General features: G+C 44.5%; 1 pseudogene; it reads right to left on the reverse strand.

Moving 5' to 3' along the window:
* Positions 1–699: 699 nt before the first annotated feature.
* LOC112988978 (solute carrier family 22 member 2-like) lies at positions 700–22801 on the reverse strand (annotated as a pseudogene).
* Between the last annotated feature and the right edge of the window lie 495 nt (positions 22802–23296).

Consider the following 23296-nt stretch of genomic DNA (forward strand, 5'->3'; position numbering starts at 1 on the left):
TTAACATAAATCAGACCTTTTCCCAGAACTGGGACTGGGCAGGAGACATATTCAAAGCCACAGATTGTACTGTGCATGCACAAGCTGATGAATATAATGTGAATCACATAAGTGGTTGCCAGGGGTTATGGAGAGGATCCTTCAAGCTTCAAAAGCCCTACAGCAGTGATTTTCCAAAACGTCATTGATGGAGAACGGCTTAGAAAGCCAGATCCTTTGTGGCTCATCTTCCTCCTCAGCCCTTACCCTTTACAGCTATTTTGGAGTTTGGCCATACAAAAAGCCAAAAACACAGCATTAGAAAAACAGTTGGGCACAAACATATGTGTAAATTTTCTTTGATGAAAAGGGTACTGCATCCTGTTATTGTTCATGCTGCTGCCAGTTGGTGTCCGGGATGGGGCTTTCCGCCCCAGGTTACTGATCCCTAACTCTGTCACAGATGCACAAAACAGCTTGAGCTTCTGCTGCCTTCAACTCCCTCTTTGCCTTCCTTTCCATTTTCCATCTTTTCTAATATCCACATATTTACTTGTAGTGAAATTACAGGACGCCAAAGCTTAAAAGCCAGTCTGGGCTTGGAAGTGTTTGTTTTTTGTGCTTAGTTCTCTGGAAGGGAAAGAAAAAAAGTAGGAGAAATAAAGAGAGGCTTCTGGATGCCCAAGGGTTCTCAAAGTGGGTGATTGGCAGCAGCAGTGCTCACTGCTTGAAGAAAGATACCTGCTCTGTGAAGCCCCACAGGTCCATAGCCCAACTGACAGTACACTGGTGGGGGCAAAGATTTTAAGGGGAGTAGGGGGAATCGTGATAGTAGATTGGTTCCTATCTACTTTCTTGCTTTCATGAAAAGTCATGTGTAGCATGGAGTGGGTGACTTGGGAACCCAAATGAACTCCTGCTCACTACAGAAAAGTGAGTGAGCAGCTCACAGAGATTTTTAGGTTTATAACAAGATGAAAAAAGTGTTTCTCTGCCAAGTTTGTGCTCATGCTGTAACAGTCACTGCTGCCAGATACTCTGGGGCACCGGAATATGAATGTGTTTGGAAGAAAATAGAAAAATTAATGGAAGGACAATCCATGACGGAGTGTGAAACAGAAATATAGTGATGACCTTTGGCTTAGGAACTGTCTAAGCTGCTGGCAGCTGGGAGGGTAAACTGGGGAAAAATCACCATAAATTTGTCTTGCTCTTGTATTCTCTCCCTAAGCACTGCTTTGGGGGTAGGTGGGGTGTGGGCTGGACTTGCTAAGGCTGTTCTGTGGGTCTCTTTCTGTCTCACTACACCAATAGAGGAAGATTCAGGGGAAAACAGGTCCTTATTTGGGTAAACTTCTGAAGTCAGAACATGGAGATAAATCATTTTTTCTTTGCTTCTTTCTTGCCTGCAGAAGGAATAACGATGCGTACAACAGCTAATAGCATCACCCACTAAATAATCCATGTGATTAAATAATAAAAAACTAGGTTTAATGGACATCTCATCACTGGCAATTTTTCAAATAACATCAGATTATTTTAAAGAACGGCAGGAAAAGTAATTTGGAGAATTTATGTGGCATTGTTGCAGCTACACCCCCACCTGAAAATCATACCAATGGTTTCCTAATGTAAAAACCTGTCACACTGCGTGGTTTCTAAAGTAACATCTGGGTGTGTATTTGCATGTATGGACTTCTGAGCTTTTCCTAGAAACAACCTCCTCATGTTCAGCCCTGCACCACATTAGTATCCCTTCCAGCCAGGCTAGGTCCTGCAGAGCCCCAGACTGTACAGGAACAGAATAATGATGGGGCTGAGGAGTCTACGGACCCATGCCAGCCCTGGAGGGCATTTAGTGTCTCCACTGCCCATTTGGACTTAGAGGGACCTCTTTTAACTGGTCCATTTCCAACTTGTCCGTCTCCCATTCTTGCTCCAACTTATTCGCCCGGTCCTGTCATCTCCATCCTTTTCTGCTCCCCTCCCTGCTTCCAGTCTTTCAGTCTAATAGCTTTTTGATTCCTGCTTCTGAATTACCTTCCAAAACCTCCTTAGTTGGGTAGCATACCCACTTCATGTCCAATTCACTGTCCAGAGACCTTCAGGCATCCCCCTGTACTCATGTTTTCTGTTCCCTCCGAGCAGCAGGAACATGCGAAATGCCCTACAGGCTCAACACCAGGGCTCTACTAGCCACAACCGTCTGTCTGGCAGTGGCCCTTGGAGGCAGTGCTGGGACCAGCCACCCGCCCTGAACCACTGCCCTTGTAATCACAAGGACCGGATTAGGCATGCCGGTGGGCACAATCCTGCCTATTCCCTTTAGTATCTGTTTATGGATCCATTATCTATGAATTTGTCAAATCCTTTTTTGAACCCACTGTTACTGCCTGCCCCCATTGGGCTCCTGCTGCTGTCCTGGAGGCCAGAGAGGCAGGCGAAAGCCCCTGGCCATAGCCTCCTCCCCTGCTCCTGCCACTGCCACCCCTCCTTATGGGCTCCTTCCCTGCCTTCTTCCTCCAACAGACTCCTTGCTCTGGCACTCCCAGGCTGCCTCCCCTTTTTTTCTCCAAATCCCTTTCCTTGATCTCAGCACAACCTTCCTCCTTCTTGCTGTCTTCTGGTGGCCTTCAGTCCTGTGCTTGCTGTCTCAGGCTGTTTCTCCCACTCAAGATCAGCTCTTGACATCTCTTGACATCTCTTGATGAACCAGCTTTCTTCCATGCCAGCCCAGGGGCCGTTCAGCGCCCTGGAGGGACGCCTGTCCTGCTTTCTGTTTTGATGCTTGGAGCAGGCATGGCCTGGAGCAGCTGAGGGTGACAACTGGCACAAATGATCTCCTCAGTGCTGCTGTGTGCCTCATGCATGTGGCCCTAAAGAAATTCAGCTCCCACAATACAGCTCGTCTCTGAAAAAATGGATGCTGCAGATTTTCAGGGGATTGTGTTTTGCCTCTACTTGAGTAGTTTTATATGGGAGCAGCCATGTCACTTCCTAGGGCAACCACTACTAAAAGTCATATCCCAGTCCAAAGCATGGGAGAGCAGAGTGCTAGCAAGAAGGAGCTAGTATCACTGTGCAGAGCAAAGGTAAGGCTAGGCTGTGTTGCCAGCTACCTGTACAATGTTTCAGAGTCCAGATGGACAATGAGCTGATCACAGGGGCATCTGGATAGCTTCTGGAGGGACCAAATTGGCTCCCAGCTTTCTTATTCTTTCACCTGATTCTCTTTTGTCCAGTCCTTTTCCCCCACACCCAATTTTTTGCTAGGCCAAATGTCTTTCAGCTACACATCAGCTGCTGGGAGCAGATCCCTTGGTGACCATGAAGTTATACCTTAACTGTGGGAATTGCTCCAGAGTATGTAAACTGTGTCAAAAAGAGAAAGCACTGAAACCACAGACCACTTTTCTGCAACATTTTTCAAAATTTAAAAATGTGCCTCAGCCAATTTTGTTCCTGTTGGATGTAAGTGTCTCTGAACACATCAGTGGTCTTTTTACTTGCACAGATGAATAAGAGACAGGAGGATTAGCCTCAGACATGTGCATAACTCAGCTGGCAACCATTCACAGTTAGGCTGGGACAGGTAAGGTTTAGGTAGGGAGGCATGACTGACTGGTCTGTTCCCCAGCTTTACTTTGCACAGTTATGATATCCAGCTCAAGAGTGGCAGCAGGGTAGCAGCAGTGCCTGTGCCTGGCCACGCACCTTGCTGATCTGGACCCTGATCTCGGCTTGCAGAAATGTCTTCCCATCTCGAGTCCCCAGGGACTTGCCAGCAGTTGCTGGCAGTGGTCAACCCCGGCGGCTGTCACCCTGCCCACCTGGCTTGGGTGCTGTGGGGCTACCCCCGTCAGCCCCATGGTGCCCTAGCAGGTTGCGTGCTTTCTGCTGGGGTGCCTTCCCTCGGAAAGGCTCTACGCTGCATGAGGTCAGGAGTGCAAAAGCCACCTTCATCTTGCTGGTATTGCCCTGTCTGTGGCAACTGCTCCAGCTGTGACTGGGAAGACTCAGAAATGAAAGCAGTCTCTCAGAGTACATGCTGCTGTACTGATTTTCAAATTGCAGGCAAAACAGACCTCCGCGCCTTCCCTCTCTGTTATTTTTGGCTCCAGCATATTTGTGGATCTTCATTAGACCATGCAGTAGAGTTCAGAGCCTGATAAAGCTACCCAAGGATGAGTTAATAACCAGCAATCTACTATATTTACATGACTACAACAAAAACCAATAACAGATTCTAACAATACACAATAACTGGCTTTTCCTAATAGATTTTGCTCATGGAAAGAGGGATGTTCTAATTAGTGAGCAGATGCTTAATGCCATACCTGTGCATATTTTCATCATCTTCAGTGGTCTCAGCAGAGTTTTGCCCTTAGTCTCAGGTAGGAGCAAAACCAGACCACCATCAGTTAAAGGAATTACAGCTTCAAACAAAGAACAAGAACAGAGATCACAAAGACAATGTAATGGTCATGCCAGAGTTTAGTTCTAATTCACTAATTGTAATTGACATCCAGGTGTTCTAGGTAAATGAATAAGGATATCTCAAAGTCATAACACTTGGCTTTCTATCTATGTGGTTCTCATTTTTTGGAATAATTGCAGTCATTTTTAAGGTGCATCTCAGGCCTGGAAATACATCCTGGGCCATAGTCCCCCAGGTGGTGTGGCTGCCTTTCATTACACACATAGTGCAAAGGAAACAGATTTTGGTTCTAGCTGTCCAGCTGGTTTACCATTATCCCTAATGGGGTGATCCTGGCTAGCTACTATCCCTATTTTTGGCAAGATTAGGAAATGTAAGAAAGATTGCTACCAGCCCACCTGGCCAATTTTGACTTCTACTGATTAGCTTTATACCCTGCTATGACCAAACCCAGGGCAGATGATCACAAAATCACAGAATGGTTGAGGTTAGAAGGGATCTCTGGAGATCATCTAGTCCAGCCCCCTCACTCAATGATGCATGTGAACACACTAATCTGAATACATGCAGTAGTGCAGTCTCAAGGCAATCATTTTTTTAGGATGAAAACCCTAATATTAGGGCTGACGTGCTGCTTTACCATCCTAAATTGCCATGGGATCCTTAATGGATTAAGCTCATAAGGTACATGCAAGAGCAGCCTTTGCTACTCCATCTGGCACACTGCAGATTAAAGCCATCCAAGCCCAGTGAAAGAAAATTAAAGCTGACTTGGGGCACCGTTATGTCATACCAGTAGTTGAAACTGCAGTTGTTACTCTGTATTTTATTCCATGTCATTCTGTCTCCCAGTAAATGGCAATGTTTTCTCAAGAAAATCATCTCACATGTTTGAAGACAGGGTGACTTGAATCCAGCTGTATGTGCTCCTGGACAAACTGTTCTCTGCAACATTTTTGGAACAACCCCTCTTTCCTTCTCATACCAACTCCCCACCTGCAAGCACTTGACATATGAAGTGTACGAGGATCTCAGTTATTTGAACCTAAAGGTACCAGGTCCTGGATGAGTCCCAGAAGCCATTGTATTTCTTTTTTTTTTTTTTTTAAATCCCGTGTTTTACGTCATTGCCTTTGGCCAAGGGGGTAGGATGTGGCTTTCTGCCTGCTTTCCTCACCGAAGGGTGCAGGGAAGAAGACAGCCTCTGCTTGTAGAAAGTCCTTTAGGGCAAGAGATGAAGACACCTGACTGGGGAATAAAGGTGTGAGCAAAAAATTTGCACAGGTAGAGTCTGACTTTTGTACAGGGAGGAGAGAGGGGCCATATCTGGCAGATCTCAAATCCCTTAACCACACCTTGGATAACAACTGCACAACCCAAAGACTTCATCCCTCAGAAGGCATTCAGCAAGTGCAGGTCCAAGTTTGAAAAGCCAGGCCCAAACAACATGGAAATTCCTTTGTTGCTTAAAGAGTTAATGGGTGACTTGGGCACAATTTACAAGTATCCAGATGAAACACGGACTTATCAGGCTATGGTTTATATGTATACCCACACAAGCACACCAACACACATATATACATACATACATACATACATACATATATATTTTTAGAGGAAGAGCCCATCTGGGAGCAGCACGGGAAGAGCAGGTCTGTACCCTGCCCAGGGGATCGCAGCTCGTACACAGAGGGAAGAGTCACCCACGTTGGGGAGGAGGAGACAAATGGTTACCAGGGTTTTAGGAAGCCCTGGCCCCTGTCATGCTGAATGTGATCAAAAGAAAACACAGGCAGCGCACGAGGAAAATCTGCCATGGAGCAGTACTACAAAATGAAATGGGTGAGGAGGGAGAAAGTAAGGCAAGAGAAGACATTAAGAACTATATTGTAGAGAATAACCCTGTTCTGGAAGTGAGATGTCCAGGTCCTTCGCCTATTACCAGTCCCAAGATTCCTGCATTTAGTGAGTGTTTGGCTTCTTCTGGTTCATTAGATTGCTTTGAAAGAGGAGAAAGTCTGGAAATGTTTGTCAAACACCCCTGGGTAACCTGCTACCTTAGTGCCCAGTGCTGAGGGGCAGGCGGGCCAGGCCCAGGCAGATGCCCGCCGTCTCCTGCAGCACCTGCCGTGCTCTTGGCAGGTTGCCTGAGCGGCTGTTCTCCACCTCCGAAACATGCATGTCATACACACAAAACTCCTCTGTCAGGACAGTGCATGAGCCACGGGCTCCTTCCCCTCATTCATACCCTTGAGTCGCCCTCTCGTGGTCTCTCCCCTTTGCTCTTTTCACACCACTGCTGATGCCTTTCCTCGTCAGGTTGCCCTGTCTCTGCTGGCATAGCTGCGCTCCGGCTCCTCATCTCACCTCTGTCTTGGCTCTGTTTAAAAACCACCTGAAGCAAGACTGGTTGTGCTCACCTTGTGTATGAGCTGTCTCTAACTGCTAACTAATTTTAAACTACATTTCTGCTGTCTGACAAGTGATCTTTTTCTGTCATAGGCATTTCTGAGATGCAAACAGGGACTCTGCTATGTGTCATAGCCTCAAATGAATAAATAGACACATGCAGTGCATTTGGCTAAAAGCATTATTAATAGAAAAAGGTTAATAGAAGAAGGTGCACTTACCTAAGAAATGTTGGATACATCTCAGGACTTACAAGGCAAACCATTTCATAACACATGGTAATTCCCATCCTGCCCAAGTAAGCTGTGATCATTTTTAGCCAATAAAGAGCTGGAAAGACATTGTGCCCATCAAGGTTGGAATACAAATCTGCTTTTTTTCAGCTCTTGACATAAAACAGCATTAAAGATTAAATTTAAAGAAAGATTAATTTTACTGTAAGGTACTATCGTGGGGACAGCATGTCAGTGTGTTCTTGTTTCACTTAATAAAGTGAATAAAATAAAATTTATAACTGTCCTGTGATTCAAGCAAATAACAGAGACTTGAGACTTTGCTAAGTTCCTGTCACAGAAAGGAGCAGTTGATGATCCAAAGTAATTATCTCTTGGGGTAGTCCAGGGTATTAACCAAAAGCTTATGCAAAATACCATTTCCTGCTTGCAATAAAAGTAAACAGAAGACAACTGCTTTGTTTGGTAACTGAAAGCAGCTTTTTTGCAAGATAGTCTGTACTTTTGCACAGTAGCTAGTACCCTCTGATGGCATCCACATTAGAGTAAGTTTGTGTTGTCCCTCTCTCTTGCAGCATGTGCTTTCACACCTGCAGACTCAGATGACTTTGCAAATAAATGAATGTTTCAGCACTGTACTTACTCACAGTCTCCTGGAAACCCTGCAGGGCCACAGGGGCTGTTAATCCCAAACTGACCTTGCATGGCTTCAGCTATTTCAGCTACCAGTGTACACAGAGCATTGAGCTTCTCCCACATTTAGCTAACACAGGATGTGTCAAGCCCCTGACAATGCCTTGCTGACTGATGAATGACATTCACCCCGGGCAGGCAGCAGCACCTTCACTGACAGTGCCCGTCTGTGGTGCCAGATGCTCACCCCCAAGCTGTCCCTCCCCGTGACCCTATGCACACAGCAACACCGCTGGATGCAGGGCCCCAGAGCCTGGGGTTCCCACTGGAGTGCTCCCTCCCCCGGCAAAGCACAATGGGCCCTTATATAACCCCTGCAATCCCCAGTTGTTTGGGCAAAATGAACTCTATCCCTTTCTTTGCCTGTGTCATTTGTCCCTTATATTTTGTGACTCTGTCCTTGTCCTCCTATGGACTGATAGTTGTTTGGCATTGTTACTCCTGTGGTTTCATCGTAATTGTATTCCATAAAGAAAAAGGTTGGGAAAGATGTTTTACTCATTGGCTCTTAAGGGACACATTTCTCGGAGATCATGGTCATCGAGAGCATACTCAGCTTAATAAAAGCCAACTGCCTGTTGCTGTAATTGCCAAACATCTCACATTTATGGCAACAGCATTGCTGATATGTACAGGCAGAAAGCACTTACTATACCCAAATGGTGATTAAGTGTGTGTCCATAATTTTTTTCTTTTTAGAATCAGAAAACATGAAGATTTTTGGATGCAAACCCTGAAATGTGCATTCAAATGCAAATTCTAGGCCAGACAAAAATTGCAGACTTATCATGGCATGCCTTGTGATCTAGCAGCCGCCGCCTTGCCATCTGATTTGATGCCATTTTGAAAATTTAGTTCACCCACCTTTCTCAGACACCTCTCATTAGATGATATAAATGATGGTGGTGGTGGGTCAGCTCATTCAGCAGGAGATCTGAATGACTCACTGTCTGGGAATTATGCTGTAACAAGGCAAACACCACCTGCTATTACATTTGCCACAGCCCACAGGTAGTGACAGCCAATGTGACCCACCGTTAATCTGAGGATGAAGGCGGCTGGGAACTCAACAAGAACAGAATAGACGAAATCCAGATAAATGTTCCCACCAGCTATTCCCATGTGTATGATGAGCCCCTAGTACAAGACAGAGCTGGTGAACCTAGGCAGAGAACAGAGTGCAAACTGAGCCAAACTTTTTGGGAGAGAGTTTCTGCAAAGAATGGAAATTTGCAGCTGGTCAGGAACAAACTGGGCTTAAATCAGTGATGATGATTTAGGGCATTGAATGAAACATCCTCTGTTTGGGTTGCAATAACCTTCCCTTATCAAGTGTACATCAAAATGAACATGTGTTTTCTTATCTGAGGTGTCCTGACCAGACCTAGAAATGAATGTCTGAGCTTTTCTCTGTTTTTCTCTTCAGAGTTCAGACTCTAGGGGCAAAAGCGATGGAGGGACAGGAGATTAGAGTGGGTAAGGGAGAGTGTGGTGATCTCTGCAGTGAATATTTTCCTATGGATTAATGGGAGGATCAGGTTTTCATTTGCCAGTTAAGAAACCGATGAGAAAATAACTTCTTGAAAGTGTTTTTGGAAGAGGAAACACAAACACTTATTTAGACAGTCCTCATGTCTGTGCAGACGTGTGTGTGAGGCTGTTCCATGACATGAAGCAACATCTTGACAAATAATAAATGAAGATGCCTTGGAATTTTCAGTAATGAGATTTGGTGGGTTTACTCACTCTCCTTAAAGGAAGAATCTATCCTGTCTGCTGGATAGTTTTGCAAGCCCTTTTTCCCAAATACAGTCTGTCCTAAGCAGTTGAAGATAAGAAAACCCGCTTGCTTTTACTATATAGGATTGCAGTGCTTTTGGTCACCAAGCTGCCCCATACTCAGCTTGATGACCAAAAGCACTGCATCTTATAAAGTATGTGGTACTGCATATTGCAGCTAGTCCCTTGCTCTTAGGTGATTCAGACTAAAAGCCTGGGCAGTGGGAATGGAACAACAGAAAAATGCCAGATCTGATCAGATATCATCTTTGAAATCTTACACATAGCACTAAGTCCAGTCTGTGTAAAGAAGCTTCCACACCCAATTGCAGTCCCCTGACTTTATTTGTTGGGCTTTGCTCTGCTGGGATCTGTAACCCAGGCATGCTTACCAGTAGTAGAGCAGGAAGAAGAAATTGGGCAGAGTGACAGCAAATTGAAGCCACCTGCACTGTGGAAGCACATAAGCCACAGCAGTGAGGACAAGGAGTCCCATACCAAAGGCGAGCTAGTAAGCAATTCCCATGGTCCTCTGATAGTTTAAGCCAATGGATTCTGCAACTGCAAAGAGAAGTCTTACAAGGCACCATGAAAAAGCTAAATTAGCATGGTGAGTGGGGAAAATTTAGCTCCCACCACCTAAAACAACATGGAGCCCCTGGTATAACCAGGCTCTTGCAGCACAGTGTACATGTGGGGATTTGCACTGTAACGCAGGACATGGCTGAAGCATGGTCTGTGAACTTGTCACAGGAGCTGATCGGTATCATTGTTACATGCCAGCCTGCATTGTACTTCCAGGCAATGCAGTTAGTTCTGCTTGGATGTGAATCAAGGGCAGCGCAGTCATGGCCATGTGGTGGAGCTGAGGCAAGGGGCTGTTGATGTAACATTCTATGATGTAAATAACAGGAAAAATCCTGACTCTTTCTCCTCCAGAGGTCAGCTGGGGACTTCACCCCTCCTGTCAAGGGTGTCAGGCCCTCACTCATCAACACAGGGAAAAGATTGCTTTCTTCCTCTCAATCCTTCCAGCTAAGAACTGAATAGAAAAAGAAAACAGACTATGGACATTTGTTTACCTCCACCACCCTCCTCCTACAAGGTTTGGGAATAGAGCTTTCTGCCCCCCCCAGGGACATGAAACCCAACAGCAAAAATCACTTTGGCACAAAGTCTGTGAAACACACGTGTTATCTTTTACAGATTGACTTGCTACCTTTCCTGGAAATTTTTCATATACTTTTGCAGTGTTTTCAGTTAATTCTTGTCTCTGGACTTTCTCCTTAATTTTAACATGTGACCCTTCAGCTATGAACACTCCCTAGTTTTTAGAGCTGCCTCCTAATTCTTCCAGTTATGTGTCCAAGCTGATGAGAGCTCTCAGAGAATAAGATTTAGGCTTTATACCAAAGTCTGTAGGCCTGTAACCCCTCAGACAGACAGCTCAGGATAAAAAACACAGTCTGAGACACAAACATCGGCTTTTAAGCATAAAGGTGAGGTTTGCTAATCACTGCCTGCTCTTGTTGCACACAGTTTCTTAAAAATCGGAATGGGATCAGCTGGGGTCAGCCCACTTCTAAACAATGGGTTTCTGTCCAGAAAATGTAATTGCAATCCACCTTAACTTGGGATGTAATCTGTCAGCCAGCCCCCCTTGCTGACCAGTCCTTGTACCAGGTGAGAGATCACCATCCACATGTAGCTCAGTGCAAAGGCCATGAGAATCCCAGAGACCGACCTGACAAGAACAGTAATTAGCATCCTGAACTTACAGTCAAACATGCAAAGGGGAAGAAAAAAAAAGGGAAAAAGGCTTAGGGGATAACTGTGCAAAACCCCAGCTGAACATCAGACTCTGTGACAGAGGCTTGCGCTGGCTGCTATTCCTCGTGAGTTACCTGGAATAAAAAAAAGGTTGTTTTCTTTCAGATTTGGTCCCAAGTGGTTTCTCAGGTGCATGGAAGTTAAAGCTTTATTAGCACCTGAAGAGTGATCTGAAGAGTGAATTACTGATATCCAGTGATGTTTTTAAGGAACCACCTCCCCCCTCCCAAGACACTTCTTTGACTTTTTTTTCCTGTCTCATTCACTCTCTTTTCGACTGCCTTTCCACCCAGTGGGGCCCTTCTCTGGGGCACAGACCAGTGGAGACAGGCCAAGTGGGAAACATCCACATGCCACAGTGTTTGTTAGAAATGCTGTTTCTGTGGCATTGCTTACAGTATGATACCAACTAGTGGCTAGGAATCAGCTGCCAGGCCCCAGAAGCAAGAGTCAGCAGAAAGGACAGCTTTCCTCTGAGATATGGTCAAAAAGGAGGTGACACCTCAAGAGGGCCTCAGCACCATTTCTGAGCTTCAGCAACTCCTCCTGTGCCTGGAAAAGGGTTTGAAGAGGCTGGAGACTGACCCTGTCCCTCTTTTCTCTGTTTTTTTTTTTTTTTTTTTTTGAATAGAAGTCTGTATCTGCTCCTCCCTTCAGAGCATTTTCCATCTCAACGCAGGCTCAGGGGACTCCCTTGCCCTGTGTTTTCAGATCATCACTCACTTTTGGCCATTGACTTAGCTAATGCGTTCAAGAAACATTGTGATGTTGCTCTTCAACCCACCTTTCAAAACTACAATAGCTTTTTACTTGGATCTTGTTCAATTACTGTCATCTTTACCTATTTACTCATCAACATCTGTCTATGTTTATGGAGCTCTTCTCAAAGTGGGTCTTGTGCATTCCTGTTATTTGTCATTCCCTGCATTACTGTGACTCACTGATAGTCAGAAATAAATTGTTTCCAAAAGAAATAAGCTTACTGGAATGCCGGAAAGGCATTTGTTTCCTAGCTGACAGAAATACATATTCAGTTACTAGCATGATTTATAATAACCATTAAATTAGTTGATATCCACTAACAAAAATAGCCTGTTAATAAATGCCAGTCAAGATAAATGTCTTCTGTCCTCCACAATAAGATCACCAGATTAGATCACTCAAACTTTCGTTCTTTCACTACCTTGAATAGACAAACATTTTTTGACTCTGTCCTAAAGGCCAGCCCAAGAGAGCCTTGTCAGACCCACAGAGGACCCCTCTGCTGGGAATGCCCCTTCTCAGTACCCCAGCTCTGAATTGCAGAGGGGCAAGTTCTGTATGTTAGCAGAGACCTCAGGAGCTGTCTAAGAAAACAGGCAGTGCTGATTTCCAAAACACCTATGACTCTGAATGTCAAAGTCAGCACCTGGAAGTGTGCCCAGAGACTAGTCCAGTAAAAGAGTAGGTCTAATCCCTCAGAAGAGTAACATGTTTGGAAAGGGTTTATGAAACCTCCCCTGAAGGCTCTAAAACATTCTCAGGAGTTGTCCCAAGTACAGTGAAGTACAGCAATCTAGAACATGTGAAAACTAGCACTCCTTCTTCACTCCTGTTTTCCGATGAGTGGAAGATGGATATCTCAAATCCAGGAAACACATTATTCTTGGGACTTTTTCCCATTTCAGCTACTATATTCGAGGCTTCTGGGATTGTTCTTGCCCTGAGCACAACTCTCTTTAGGTATGAGATCTTGTTTCGCTCTTAGGTGTTTGCAGTTTTGCGCTTGGGTGCATGCAAGACCATAATGAACTGAGGCAGAGTGCCAGTGAGTAGAGCAATTGAAAAACCCTTAACATTACGATCTGTGTGAGCATTAGCCTAACAGCAACAATTCCCTATTCTCTTATGTCTTTTCATACTTTCGGTTGATAATAAGATGTGGTAAAAATATTCTTCAGCATTCTGACACAGAGAGAGAGCATTTCAGATATAATTGGCTATATGATTGGCAGTACTGGTTTCTGTTGGCTCACTTAGCCACTCTCTGCCAGGAAATGCCATCGCTAGTTCACATTTTTGTTTAATCCGGCTCTGTGCTGAAAGATAATATGAAGAGTGGCTACTCTGATGGCTGCGGGATGTGCTCACTGCTGTTTCATACTATCATGGCTGGGTGAGTAGCTGTTGCATACGTCCTCCTTTGCTCCCATAAGCTGGGCATCATTACCCAAGTATCAGTTCTGGGAAAAGGGATGGAATACTTTCAAATTCACTGGAAGACTGGCCAGAAAACCAGAAATCTGTTTTAAATGAAAGTGCAGATGGGGGTTTGACATATGTTTCTAACTGAAAAAGAAATCAAGATTTTTTAAAATGTATGCGAAGAAAAGCAAAAAAATGGCTTGACTGTGTTAACCTTTTTCCTTCAAATCAGTGTCAGGACTGGAGACTGGATGTTGGACATTTGCAGTACTGGCTGTAGCCATTTGGATGTTTCAGTTGTGCTTGTCTTTTACCTGTCAGAGTTTTCTGCCAAGGGTTTAGCTGCACCCAGTAGGTGGCCAGAAGGCCTTGCTTTGATAAATCATCTGGTGAAAAAGGCATTTAAGCAGGAAGCTTCCAACATATTCTGATTCACTGTCAGTAAGCTAATGGTTTATGGAAGATAGGAAAGTGGTCCATTCAATCCATGTGTAGATGAATTTCTCCATGAGCAGGTTTGTCCAAGTCCATGGACAAGCTGGGGTTAGCTAGGACTGTGGTAGCCACTTTCTCCACAAAGATGGCATGCATGACCTAACTGACTTTGTGTTTGCATGCAACAAAACATGGAAGCAGGGAACAGCAGGACAAACACCTTCCCATCCTTGACTGTGTGACGCTTTGTAGATAGAATATGGCATGGGGCTGTCCTCCTTTCCATAGAGTTTCCACCTTTGCTTGGAGGGGAAAGAACAGTAAAGAGAAGGAAATCCATAGCAATAACTGTCCAAAAGAGCTGATTCTTGGGCCTGGCTCAGCATGGGAGGAGAAGGCTATAGGCTATTGGTACTCTCATATCTTCTGAGACTACAAGTAAAAAAACCATTTCTCCAAAACAGACTGACTCCACAGAAGAAAGCCTTCATATAGAAGGAAGTCTTCTTCACCCCTTGTTACTGTCACTGCTTCAAATTACAGTCTCAGCCTCTTTTACCATTTTACTGAATGAAATTTGGTAAACATACACAGGAAGGTCAGTTACAAAGCATAAAATTTGCGTGGAGTCTAACTAAAGAAAGTGTGGGCAGATATATGGCACAATGACATTTGTTCTTGGGAAAAAAGAGCTAAGGACAATAAAATCTAGACCTAGCTATAGACAGAGCCATCTGAGAAAAACGGAGAATGAAGAAAATTTATGAAAAAACAACTTTTTCTATTTCTGCATCTGGGAAAGACCCTCTGTATGGAGTAATGCAGAGGAATGTTGAGGAGACAGGCAATGGGAACTAGCCAGACTGTCCCAGGAGGGAAGAGAAACAGCATAAACTGTCCTGCCCATCTTATCTGTTGCAACCCCTAGCTTGGCATGCTTTAGCGGTTATAATATCATGCGATCATTTCATGATCATAATGTAATTCTGCTCATTGCACATGCGCCTGTTGCTTAAAAGCCTATTAGTTACCCCTCCCTGTGTTCCTCCCCATGGACCAACGCTCAGTGGTGCCAGGGACTCTCCTGTCTTTCTATTGCCTCAATCGGAAAAACACTGGGGAACCCATGCATAGACACAGAGGTAATAAGGCCTTCTAATGATCCTTGTGTGCGTTGTATTTGTGTATCTATCCCTGCCTGGAGCTAGGGTAGTGCTCCCGCCTTGCACCCACACCCTTCTATTTTGAAATTGATTTATGGCCATCTGAATAGTGTTAAAATTAATGCGAAACAAATTTATCCCAAAGCCAGACAAATTATTCTTGGTGCGTGAGCTAAAATTTTATCTCAAACTCAGAGCTCCGATCACAGTTTGCCACTATGAAAGAAAAAAAACAATCATCTCTTCATTTGTAAATGAACAAATTTCATATGAAGCTACTGAGAGACTGTAAACTTGAAGAAAGCATTTCCCTGGATTGCTGGGTCACAACCACCTTTGAATACTAGGGCCCAGGAACCACAGTCAGCCCCATTAAAAGTGACTCATGAATTCTTTGAACCACATTTTAAAAGCATTCATTTCCTCTTTCAATCATGAATGTTGTTCAACAATACGCAGACATCAAATAACCAGAGGAAATAGTTCAGCTCACAGCTGTCTACATGCTACCTACCTGTCTGCTATGTAGCCAATGCTCATGGAGCCAATAAAAAATCTAGTATTCACATACAACTGAAAGAGATCCAGGTTCCAGGAGTCCTTGCACACCAGGTTAAACTGCAAGGGCAACTACAGTTAGAAGAACAGGAACATTCAACACAAAACACAGCATTTCAAGGGATGGAATGAAACCAGCAAAAAAGCAATTAGATAACAGGTTCTGAAAAAGAAAACATCTAATCCCTTAAAACCAACATCTGTAGTACATCTTACCTGGATTCTCTCAGACATTGCAGAAAAGTTACACCCTGGAAAATGATTACACAATGACACACTAAGGAGAGTTAGAAAGAGAGAAAATCTTTGAATGAACAAACAGAAAAGCTCAGAAAAATCTCACCTTCTCCTCCCTCATCTACTGGAAATTTGGAGAATGTTTGGGACATCCTTTCACTACCAGCACCAAGGCCCGTTTCTAACCGCTTATTATTGATCTGTACAAAAGTGAGCAGGGTTGTGTGAGGTGGTGTGGCCGTGAACCTGACCGGTGGTGGCCTGTGTGTGCAGTGGCTGTGAGCAAAGTGGGTCTCTGTCCAGCCAGCTTGGGCACGCAGAGCCACAGCTTTGCCCCAGCTACCATCCTCTGCTCATGGCCACAGACCTGCCAGCGACACCTCTTTTGGTGCTTGGGTGTTGGCTGCTGTATGTCGTGGCAGTGGCTGGCAGCAGCCAGGCAGTTTGCCGGATCCAGCTTTTTCCAGCAGCTGAAGAGGAATCGTCAGTAAAGGTCCGAGCTCCTGGGTGAAGCCTTCATTTGGTGCCCATGCATGCTAGGGGCAGGGCCCATGGTGTAGCCAAGGTCCAGTATCTGTGCATTTATATTTGTTGCTGCATAGAGCCTTAAAGTATGCTACTGTGATCCCTGTCAAAGGGGAGCCCAGAAATGGCTGTCCTCTTCCTCCTCAGCACCGGCAAAAAGCCCAGGATATGGTTGACTTCTCTCTGCGGTGAATAGGCACTCTGTAACTTCCTTCTGATTTACAATTAACACTTTTCCACTTACCCTGGACCAAACAATGGGAGAAAGACAAACTGATGTTAACTTCTCTACAGATCAGTTTTCCGCCTTAGAAATGGGAATGATGCTTCTTTCCTGCTTTGAAAGGCAGACTTGAGGAGGGATTTGGTACCTGTTCGGAGGCACTCTGACATTGCAGTTTCTCAGACAGACAAATGCTTTTAAAACATGTAAGGATGCTTAGAAAAATCGAAGTTCACGGTTGCTGTATACTGCTTAGCCTGCAAAAGCAATCTGTATCATTGCATGGGCTGAAGGTAACTAAAACTCTGTGTTTGAAAACAGATGGTATATCAATGAGTGTACTGCATTATTCTTTTTAAAAATTATTATGAAAATATTCATTCAGATGTAACTAGAATTTGGACAGGAAAGAAGTATGACTGTCTTTGATTTATTTCATCTTCTTTTTGTCACCCAGGGAAGTTTGTTGGTGCTACAACAAACAGCTCTGATCGGTTTCCCTGGTTCAGCTGAAGTGGAGGATGACTGAGAATGAGCTTCTCTGCCTCAACCCATCTGTCCCAAGAGCAAGTGGGGTGCAGCTGCTTTGTAATGGTCACAGTAATGAAGCATGGGAATAGCCTGCCTGAGGAAGCAATGGAGTATCTATCATCACATTTTTTTTTAAGAAAGGGTTGCACAAACATCTGCTAAACATGGTTTGGGTATAGTTGATACAGATTTGGGATTAGGGGAGAAGAAGAAGAGATCCTTCTTGAGGTCACTGCTATTTCAGGTTTCACAATGGCTTTTAGACTGTTAGTACCAGTTTGTACAAATTTTCACTTTCCAAAATGCTCAAGACAGTTGCTTCCTTTGAAGAAAAGACCACTCCCATTGCTAACTCATTATCTAACAATTTAGCCCTCTCCTCTGCTTCTGGTTCATTATAAGTGAATATATATTTGAATTATTATCCATTTGTATTATCCATTTGGGTTATTATCCAAATGTGCAGTTCCTCAATTTGGGCTAGAGGGTGTTAGCCTCATTTTGATGACTGATATATTGAATCAAGAGAATAGCTGTTGTCTGACTGATGACAAACTTGCAGTATGATCCTGCCAGGAAGAACAATCGTTTCCCTGTTTTTATCCATATAAATCTTTGTTGTAAGTCCCTAGTCAGTGGTAGGACTGACTATATTAGAAGTCAGGCTCAGGCTGCACACTGAAAGCAAACCTTTATTAATCTAGCAGTTTCCAGGTTCAAGGTGTGCAGATTACAGTGATTTTGCTGGAGCAAACTGTGCCTCAGCCACAATGGCTGTCCCTGGAGATCCACAGACTCCACCGCGCTGGCAGGGGCTGAGGTGGATGGTGCTCCAGTTGCCAATGAAGCTGGCTACTGGGTTGGTGTAGCTGAGCCCTGTCGTGTTCTGGGCCATGTTGTATCTCCTGCAGCAACTGGAGAAACTTTATTTCCTAAATGCCATTTATAAACAGACTTTGGCTCTCATATGGGATAGTTTTGGCCTTCAGTTTTTATTTTGTTTTGTACTTGATACACTTGAAATAGCAGAGGTGTGGTCTTAGATTACAGCCATTTCAGTTGGTCAGGGCACCTTGTGGGGTAGGCAAAAATTCCTTTGTTCAGGGTTTTCCAGTTAACAGGGGCCATAAATATTATGAAAGCAATGTTGTCCTCTCCCTTGTACATGTGTGACTGAAAATCTTTATGTTCAAAATTGCAATGAATATAGATGACATTTTGTATGCTGCTTTGATGGCATACAAAAAGACACAACAGAACAGGATTTTTTTTTTTGGTACTTAGTAGCTAAAGAATAGTGTTGTTCCCCAAACAAGAAGCAAGATGCAGGCAAGCCATGGCAGTGTGAACTGGCTCTTCTGAGTCAGGGATGCCCAGACCAAACTGCTGTGGTTCACGCGCAGCTGCTACTCACCTGTGGAGCTGGGAGATCGCTGTGGGATCTGTGAGCAGCCCTGGGACTGGACGCAGGGCCTCACGCTGCCTCTCCCTGATCTGTGCTCCTGCCCTGCACCCTGGGGAGATAGCGGACAGAGTCTGCCACTGAACTACACCCTGGTCTCAGGACTACTTCACAGTTGTTTCCTGTCTGTTTATTAGACAATGCTGATGTGTAAATGCATGTGCAAACAATGAAGAAATCTTCAGTCTCTTTTACGTAGTGAAATAACTTATGCATGTGCCCTTACTGTGGTTACACAAGATCTTTTCATATTGTTCCCAATTTGCCTCCCAACTTATATCTCCTCTGCAAAAAATTAGCTTGGCTCAATTAATATAAGTAATGATGGAGAACTAGAAGAGATTCAGTATAGTGTAGCTGAGCATCAAAAATGTGGATTTGAACAAAAACATCTACGGGCAGAGAATTTGGCTTTTAAAGAATGTTTCTGCCTGCAGATCTTCTGAAGACAAGTCTTAGTATCCCATTTTCTTACCCAAATTGAAACAACTTTGTAACTAGTTTAGTGCTTCTGAAGGGACTCCCTGAGCATGCTGGTGTCACTGAGTCAATTTGTCCCTGAGGAGCACTCAGTGACCTCTGAGTTTTACGAAGCATGAAACTAAACGATGAACTCTGGAGAAAAGCAGAGGTGATAGGTAATGGGATATTTTAAAGCGCTATTAATAACAAGTCCTGCTGTATTACAGTGACTGTCATACTTAGAAACTGTGATGAATCAGAAATGGGATTGCTATTTTGCAATAAACATCTTTTACAAGAAAAAGACCAGACTTTTATGCATTTAAAACTCTCAGGCGTTAAAGGGGAAAGACCTTATTGCATTAACAGCCTTTAAACCTTATATCCACCCTGCACACATACTACTGCACTGCACGTACTTGATGCACTTGTTCTCAGCTAAAGCCTGTGTCAGCCAAACCAAATTACATGTAACAATAGAGTCATAAACCTTCCAGGTAATGCACTTTACTTCTTTTCCTGTTTTTGCCCCAGTGTAGTCTCAAGAAAAATGATGTGCAATTCACATGTCAATTATGCTGGCAAAGGTTCTGTCTCAGCTTCTAAGGCAGACTGATGTTCCTTTTCTTGGAAACCCTCCAGCACCACTTGGATACTCTCTTGTATGGCCAGTAGCAAAATATTGTAGTACAGAGGTGTGAGGGAGTGAACACTGAATAGCTTCAGACATTGCATGACATCCAGAAGTTTTAGTTACTGACATCTTAGCTGTCCTAAAATACCACGACAAGAATCCCTTCTGTGTACAGCAACACTCATCTCAGGGGAACTAGGAATTTTCCCAAAGTGGAGTTGGTGTTAACTCCCTCGTATTCTTGTTCCTCAGCAACCACTTTTGCAAGGAGCTTCTGGAAGGATGGTCCTTTGGTCTGGCTCTGTTTCCTGATATAGGACATGGATCAGCCTGGTAGCCTCCAGCAAAGGGTCGCTGTACTTCTGATCGATAGAAGAACCATACTGCCCTATGGTGGCAAGCTAATGAAAAAAAGTGTCAGCTGTGACATATCTACTGTGCATAATCAGTAATCTCTTCAGTTTATGGTAGTAAAGGATTACCCTGCGTACTTTAAAACATGTCAGCGTTCCAACAGCTGTTACATGCTCCTGTACTCTGAACACTCCTGAGCTTAAATGTGTGCTCGCAAGGCTGAGTGAACTGTGAATGAAGTGAAGCTTAAAATGCTGCTCTAAAAAATTACAGATAAAGATACAGTACAGATCTAATCTGTTAATAAGAATAATAGGTAATAACAATTATAATATATAACTCTTTACTATCAAACAATAGCCCTGACATCCAAAGATCTGAAGGCAACTTCTAGTGAGATTGCTCTTGAGGACAGAGAACAGAGACAGAGCAATCTAAGACTAACTCTTCAGAGACATTAGTTTTCAGGTCTTTGAGGGTTTACACTAAAGTGATTTACTTGAGGTGCCTTAGATGGAAATTTCCAGAGAGATCTCTTGAGGTGTTCTCTGACCAGCCGTCTTGCATGAATAATTGTTGCTGAATGCCTTCTAGTGAGGCATTCTTTCATCCATGCCATTTAGTAATGATTTTGGTTAGGTGCTTTTGTGTATGTTTAGACTTTATAGACCTGTGAGTATAACAACAGCATAGGTGTTAACAGAGGGCTTTGGGCATGACACCACCTGTCAGAACCGCATGTTACCTGAAGGGGAATATACTATGTTCATAAAAATGTGATAGGAAAACACTGGGAAACTCAAAACACATAGTGAGTTATGCTCCCGCTGGGATTCGCTGCCTGTGCATTTAGAGTGCAGGTAAGTGAAACAGGACGAGCCAGTCCGACTTCTTGCTGTAAAGTCCCTTTCCCCACCCCCTTTGCTGAGGCACACGCTCTGTGTTTTGAGTCAACTCACTAAGCAGGCAGAAGCTGAACCTAGCAAATATCTGGATAGGCAGTAATAGGTTGTACAGGGGCAGTGCAGGGCTGCAGGAAGAGCAGAATCAGCACAAGGGAAGGGACAGGACCACAGGCTGGAAGCTGCTGGGAGTCGAATGCTGGAAAAGAGAGAGAAGCAGCAGGATATCTTCCCTGTGCTGAAGGGGAGCCCGTCTGTCTTGTCTAACTGCAGCTTTTGGCAGGGATTCATCTTGACTAACTTTGGCCATGTAATAGCTGAGCATTGTTAGAGTTATTTGTCCAGGTCTGCTCTGCAGTCAATAGAGAAAGATAGGTGTCTCCAGATACATGCAGATATATAGCAGGATTCTATAATGGTGGTTAAAAGCAGGTATGTGCATGTTGCGGGGGTTGGGGTAGGGTATAAACTCTGGATTTATTGCAAACAAGTTTATTGAAGATGGCAATACAGCATAGTCATAGTAAGTGAATCTTACTGCGCATTTGTTATTGCCCAAGTCTTGGTTTCTTACCACTCCAACTGTTTCTTGTAAGAGGTTCTCTTAACTCCCAGAGAGTAGCCTTGAGAGGTGTCCCAACTCAAGGGGAGATTCATTGCCGTGCAGCCTGCTGCCATGCAGGAAAGCTCAGTGGGCTCTAGGCTGCAGTGCTATTTATGGACACGGAGTTTGACTCATGATCATACAATATTTGGTGTGAAGATGCACCTTTTTTTCTGTTCTCATGCCGTGTTGGGGAAAAGATACCCCTTTTTGCTGATCTCATGCCCATTTCTGGCCTCACCATTGCAACCAGTATTGCCTAGTTCCTCCTGGTCAGCACTGGGCACTGTCAGTTATTTGCGGTCAGCTGGGACCCAAGATAAGGGGCAGGGGGTAGTTACGCTCTGCCACAGTGCACCCAGACCTGTTACTAGCAGTTAGAGCACCCAGTAGTACATATTTAATCTGGATTAGGTGTTGATTCATGAGGACATTTCTGACAAATTAACTAGGGCTTAAAGCGTTGAACTCGTGGCAGGGCTGTGCTGTTATGCCAGCTGTGGGCGGGCAAGCAACACGTGATCTGGTGCAAATTCTGCTGAAAGAAAGGTACCTGTCAAAAAATGCTTAAGCAAATTTGAACCACCAAAATGAGTGTGTAGTGCATCAGTGCTTTGCATCATGGGATCAGAGTTTTGTAGGTCCAGCGCTGCGAGCTGAGTAGCTAAGAGCTGACTATAGAGGGAGCCCACACAGCTTGTTTTTAGCCTGCTTAAGTTAGCTGAAAGAACACGTGTTTGAACTTGGTATTTATTTACACCACAAGAATGTATTTTATAGCAGGGAAACAAAGTTTATCTTATGGTTGGCTTACACATTACTAACACATTTTTCTTAGATGATAATCACACTATATTTGGCAAAAACCCTCTAGATCGTGTTATTTGCTTCTAGATCCAGAACTTGCAGCTTGAGTTCATTTCCTCATTAAACATTAATTACCATTTAGTATTGCGCAACCTAGAAGTAACTCCCTCGACGTCAAACATGGCTCAGTACACAGCCCTTGCTCTCTGGCTTTTGCCTTGGCATTGACGGTGACATGTTCCTAGAATTTGCTCTCTGAGCGTGTCCTTTCCGCAGTCGTTGGGCAGCACGGCTTTTGCAAGGGGCAGGAGCCCTGCTGAGCCCTTGTGCCCCCCAGCTCAGTGCTCACCTGCCACCATGCTTGGCACGAGGGGCCTGCTTGGGCCAGGGGGGCTGGGGAGGGGAATGATCCCGCTGCTGGGGGGAAAGCGAAGAGGCCCTGGGGCGGGGGGGGGGGGGGGGTGCTGTGGGGAGCAAGGAGACCCGGCACGTGGTGCCACGGCATCTTGGCTTGCTGCTAACCTGTCACAGTCCCCTCTGTCCTGCTCCTTTGCTCTGTCTCACCAAGGAGACATCAAAGTCACCCAGCAGTGCACCTGGGGTTTGCACAGCCACTCTTATCACAGGAGGCGGTGACAGCAAATTACCAAGGGGAGCAAAGGCGTTCAGGCAGTGCTGTTATTACTGCTGCACAGCCTGGAGGGTGTGCTAGGCACTTCAGGGAAAACATACAGGTTATGTTAACGTCTGTCAGAGCTTTTTCTTCAGCCCAGGTCTGCCCACCCATTCATGCAGTTCACGAAACTCCTTGTAGATCTGTCTGGAGGGGGTGAATATGTCCAGCCCCTGAGCTG

Source organism: Dromaius novaehollandiae, chromosome 3 (genome assembly GCF_036370855.1).
Source record: "Dromaius novaehollandiae isolate bDroNov1 chromosome 3, bDroNov1.hap1, whole genome shotgun sequence".
Lineage (NCBI taxonomy): Eukaryota > Metazoa > Chordata > Aves > Casuariiformes > Dromaiidae > Dromaius > Dromaius novaehollandiae.